This window comes from Thermobia domestica, chromosome 2, assembly GCF_964235325.1.
Source record: "Thermobia domestica chromosome 2, izTheDome1.hap1.1, whole genome shotgun sequence".
NCBI classification, from domain to species: domain Eukaryota; kingdom Metazoa; phylum Arthropoda; class Insecta; order Zygentoma; family Lepismatidae; genus Thermobia; species Thermobia domestica.
Window position 1 is genome coordinate 222,717,644 of NC_137455.1, and position 6,000 is coordinate 222,723,643.

Here is a 6,000-nt window from a genome sequence, read left to right on the forward strand (position 1 = left end):
AAAGCAGTAAGTGAGGGGGAATTCCCCCTCATCCTCCCCAGGATTTCGCACCCTGCTGCCACCGTTCTTTTAAAAAGGAATGACCCAACAAATCCTCTGACAGACGTATTACACCGCATTCATAATCCAGGAAGATTAACAGCTCGCCTCCCGTAACTTGGGATTAGCTCTTTCCCAGTTGTGGCAATTGATTATTTCATTCAATTTAAAAGTCGCCTCATCAGACCAAACAACAAAATCACTCAACTGTTCATTAGCACAAATCCATTCACAAAATTGGAGGCGCCTATCTGGATCATCTTCACTGATGCGTGAAACAACCTGAGAATATAGGGTTTCCACTTTGCTTGCTTTGAAAAGTGATGAACACTTCATTAGCTTACACTTGATTCACTCAGAGCTTACCTTGTGGACGGAGATTTTGTGAAACTTTGTAACGTTGCTTCCACCCCAATTTCGTCCGCTGCTGATTTCTTCTTGCCACATCGTCCCTTCTTCAGATTACACACAGTCTCTCTCAAAGTTGTTGCGTAATTTCGCAACTGTTACACATAACGGTGGCGCAGTATCAAATTCTGCCCGCCATCGTCTCTGCACTTCTAAAAGGTTCCTCACATTTCCAGAAACATTTTAAAATCCACTTTCATTGCTCAAAGGAAAGGTTCCCAGCCATCTTGTCAAGTATTTATCGTTATTGGCAACTGAACTGAAATTTTAAAAAATAAATAAATGGAAAAGAAAACAAAACCAAATTAACGGCTACGCACACACTAGCCGTGAGAGTGCCAAATAATAACAATTTGATGAGATTATCTTTAATACCTTCTTTGTTATTAACATTCAAACAAGGCAATCCCCATTGTGGAACACCCTATATATCATACTTAATGTTAGCAGGAATTGAAGAAGACGATATATGGGTGCAATTACTTTGATCGAAGTTGTTAATAGAAACCGCGAAATATTTCCTAATACCAGCAGTAAAGAATAAGAAATAATATTTTATGATAGCTGTTATATTTTAAATGGCTTTAGTAATCTTAGATATCCATACTTTGATATTTTACTGTCGACAATAAAATGGTGATAATAGTACTTCGTCATTTGTCATTTCGTTTCGCTCTCTCTCTCTCTCTCTCTCTCTCTCTCTCTCTCTCTCTCTCTCTCTCTCTCTCTCTCTCTCTCTCTATGTCTCTGTGTGTGGGGTGGGGGTGGGGGGGCTTTATCCTAGAACTATTAAGATTATTTAGTATGACTCATAACTAGAAAGCTGAGTATCATAATAAAAATGTTTTAAAAGATTTACTTATTGACAATTGACGTTTCTTTTTACTTAACGCGGACATCACGAACCAATATAAAATATAATATATTGTGTAGTGACCTTCAAATCGCACCTCATTTTTCGCCTACTCTTGCATTCTCTTTTGAAGTTCAACAGTATTTTAAAATACAGTATTCCGCCTTATGCAGAGTCGTTTTGACGTACGATTAATAAACTATTAAAGGCCTTACTATTGCAGGAAACCAGGGCGGATCTAGGACCGACTTCTGGGGGGGGGGGCAGTGGGTTGTCATACTGCTACTTAGAGCTACTTTTAAGAGCTTCAAACTCTGGGATGGGTTATATATATATATATATATATATATATATATATATATATATATATATATATATATATAAAATAAGAAAGTTTCGCCGATCGCTACCCTGGATCCGCCACTGCAGGAAACATATGTTAGTCGAAGTCTAGTATGGCACTAATCACGCGTCTCTGTATAAGGCATATTATTTTTATTAAATAATATTTTGTTCTTTTCTAATTCTTTTAAGACAGTCAGCCTTGCGATTAACAGTAGAGCTCGTTAAATCTTGAACTCTTGCCCATTGACCTTTCTTAAACTCTCTTAGTCGTTTAGATATACACTTTTTTCCTTTGTTCTCCCTTGATGCAAGCACAATATTGAATATTCATAAGTCTATACATTAAAAAGACTGTTGCTATGGCAGTCATTATAATAATTTATACTAAGAGTTGTTTGGAGTTCTGAAAATTAAGCATCTTAAACAATTTCATTCCAAATTGCGTATTTTACTTCTAAAATAATGAAGAACATACATTCTAAATAAACTAATGCTTTACATGTTTATAGTATAAATAAATAGAATGTAACTCTGGAGAACCCCAAATACCTCAGTCTCTAACTAAGCAATAGGATGTCTGTGAGACAACATACAATTAAAACTTTTGAATATACAGGGTAGTGCACTGAAAATATGTAATACAATTTAAGTACGAAAGTTTAGTGTTCCAATTTTGGCATGTGTAACGTAGATTCATGCATGTCTCAGCTTTCGTGAGTACTTCGCATGCGCGGTGTGATGTTCGTTTGTTCTCAACATAGCGGTCAACGCTGGTAAAGCTTGAGCAGAAAGTGAAAATTGTGTTGATTTTTTTACGCTGAAACAAAGAGTATGACTACAACCAAGGGCGGATCCAGAGGGGGGCGATCGGGGCGATCGCCCCCTCCCCCCCAGAAGAGCAAGCTTTCTTATTTTATATAGATAAATAAAATCCATCCTAAAGTTCGGAGCCCTTAAAAGTAGCAGTATGACAACCCACCGCCCCCCCCCCCAGAAGTCGGTCCTGGATCCGCCCCTGACTACAACACAGGAACATTTTCGTGTTCATTTTCGTACCAGATGGGCATCTTGCAAGCACACTGTGTATAGAATATCCACAAAGTGTGAAAGTAATAATAGTGTTTTGGAAAAGAAACAACCCCCTCTCTTCACAGTCCGTACTCCAGAGAATCGCCACGGTACAAGTAACCTTGTTACGGAGCTTCAGTAAGTCGACCAGAAGAGCTTCTGCTGAGTTAGGCATTGCACGTTGCTTTCTTGCAAGAATAATACAGAAGGATTTGTAGTTATTCCCACACAGAATTACAGTGTTGCATAAACTAATCGTGGCAGACGAAGGTGGGGGATTTCAGTTTGCTGAATAGGCTGTAGCGCAAGATTTGCAGTAATTCACAACACATGATTCTGTGATTAGGTTTGCGTTCACCTAAAGCAGAATGTGAAAATTTGGCCACGAGATGTTCCTAATGTAGTGCATGAGACAGAAAATTATGGGGTTAAACTGTGTGCCTGGGCTGCGATTTCCACCCACGGATCATTGAGCCATATTTTCAATGAGACAGGCAGCAGTGTAAGCTACATGGACATGTTGCAAAATAGTTTTGTTGCTCAACTCTATGCAACAGGATTACCAATGGAAACTCAGTAGTTCATGTAAGACGGAGCTCTACATTATACAGCCTTATATTGGCCTTCCTGCATGAACATTTTCAGCTCTGTGTGATGGTCCATCGATATACTGAACGTTTTTCACATGGTGTAATGTGGTTGCCATACAGTCCGGATATTAACCCTTGTGATTACTTCTTATGAGTACATTTAAAGGAAACTCTCTACCAGAGCAAACTACAAAATCTCATGGAAATGTGAGCAACCACTCTGACATTTTTTCAGGGAATTGTAGAGGACTTATGTCGTAGGATTATAAATAACGTCAATGTTCATCTCACAGAGATGATACGCTAAAAAGATAATACGTTGAACATCTCCTTCAGGGTCATTAATCATGCATATTCCAAAGAATAAGTCAATGTTCAGTTGTATCACATATTTTGTACATTAAAAATCAGATTAGGAAGTTTAAATGTATGACATTTCGTGCGCCACCTGTATATAGTTCGACTTGGAACCACAATAAATATATAATTGGAAGCATTAAAATTTAAAAGGAAAGATAACACTACTGCAATCAGATGCGTGGATAATAATGCGTAGCAGTGTTTGTTCTCTTGTTGATATGTTACAATCACAATATAAAATCAATCATGAGGTTCTACAAATAAAATATACAGGGTGTTTCGAAACAACACCGACAACGTTTGAGAGGTGATTCCTGACACCAAGATAAGACAAAAAATATCCTGGGTGCACAAATGCCTCCTTTAGGAGTTACAGGCTGCCGAAAACATGAAAAAATAAATTTTAAAGATCCATAGCTCCATTACTATGGGGCCTATCGTAGTCATGTCAAGACTTCACTTAGGAAGTAGTATGTGCCCTATCCAAATATCTATATTCCAGAATCCTGCGGTTCTTCCGTAACCATTTTTATAGAGGTAGTTCGTGTGTACTTCCAATTATGTGTCCGTAGGCAAACTCTCTTTATAAAACCGGTTGCGTGAGTACCTTTAGGATTCTGAAACATGGATATTTGGATAGGGCACATACTAGTTCATAAGGTGAAATCTTGACCCGACTACGGTAGGTCCCATAGTTTTGGACCTATGAACCTTTAAAGTTAATTTTTTCATGTTTTCGGCAGCCTATAACTCCGAAAGGAAGGAGTTGTGCACCCAGGATGGTCTATAAATTTTGTCTTATCTTGGTGTCAGGAATCACCTCCCAAACGTTGTCGGTGTTGTTTTGAAACACCCTGTATAAAATTTATTTATAATAAACCTAATTATTCTAACAAAATGATAGCAATCGATAAGAATAGATACAGAGAGTATGAAGTATTACAAGATTAAGATTAGGATTAGGAATTAGATTTCTGGGCTTTCGGCATCTATGATCATGTTAACCCGTCACGTAAGAGGATGAAGCCCCTCGGCGATCACAGTACCTGGGGAGTTGGGAAAGGAGAAAAGAACGGAGAAGGAAGGAAACGGCCTAAGACCCTTATGTTAGGTACCATCCCGGTATTTGCCTGGTGTAGATTAGGAAAACCTAGCTTATGATGGGTGTTTCTACCGGAAAGCGAACTCAGAACCACTCTCACCAAAGGCGATTTATTACGAGAGGTCAATAAGATCCGGCTTAATGAATTGTCTAATTTAATAGGAACCCAGTAAGACATTTTAGTGTTTTTAGGTAATATTTATACTTACTTTTTAGGACAAATAAGAAACTATAAAAAAATACATAATCAAAATACGAATATACAGAACATAAGAATTCAAACAAAAAGAAAGAAAGAGAGAGAATATAAAAATATACACAAACAAGTAATACGTCATGAATAATACATGATGATGACTCGAAGGTACACCTTGGGCTCTCTCAGGTTGAAAGAATTTGCAATCACAACATTAGTTTAGTTTTTAATTCTATGCAGAATGTACTAAATTATGATTTTATTTATTTCAGGTATCCTGTAATGTGGCAAGACTCAAGGTGCTTTTCAACATGAAGAACCAATCTGCTGTAGTGATTATCTTTGAGTGAATGGATAAGTTCTTAGTCAGTATCTAAGTCGATCTCATGGAATGACAAACAAGTTTTATATGCAATTTTTTTCGTCGAAAGAAGTGAAAAAAGTGATATGCGAACATGTGATTTTCATACGTTAGATAAATATTATGTATATGAACAACAAATTCAGTTACATAAAACAAAGGATTTAACGGACTTTGAAGTGACATCATTTAATGATGTACCTAAAATAATACTGACGATGCAACTAATATTTGTATTTTATAGTAGATATTGATTTACATTTGTAGATTGTGTTTTCGGATAAAAACAGTTCCTTGACTATACGATAGATATCGTTATTAATCTGTATTTTTATAACGTAAGTGTTTAATTGTAAATACAATTTCTATGTATTTGAAGCATTAAATTATGTTAAGTGATAAATATTTTGAGTTCTTAAGATCTGAAAGCTTCACGTATAACAATTTAAATCAACAATTTATTGACCAGTGTCAACAAGGTAATAGAACTCTTTTATTTCGCAATGAAATTGAGTTCTGATGAGAGTTCTGAGTAGCACTCTTCAAGTTCTATAAAGTTCTGTTCGTAGAACCATTAAATCTTTATTTATAGCAATTTAAATTAACAATTTATGGAGCATTTGCGAACCGACTGTGACCAAGGTGATAGAACTCTTATTTCGTAATGAAATAGAGTTC

At 36.6% G+C, this 6,000-nt stretch overlaps 1 protein-coding gene across 1 annotated transcript in view; it reads left to right on the forward strand.

Moving 5' to 3' along the window:
- Positions 1-5,725, forward strand: part of LOC145678381 (zinc transporter ZIP3-like) — a 295,838-nt gene extending 290,113 nt beyond the window's left edge. Inside the window, exon 3 of the mRNA XM_081748455.1 lies at positions 5,234-5,725. The gene's annotated coding sequence lies outside the window, so the exon portion shown is untranslated. The remainder of the gene's footprint in view (positions 1-5,233) is intronic.
- The last annotated feature ends 275 nt before the right edge of the window (positions 5,726-6,000 follow it).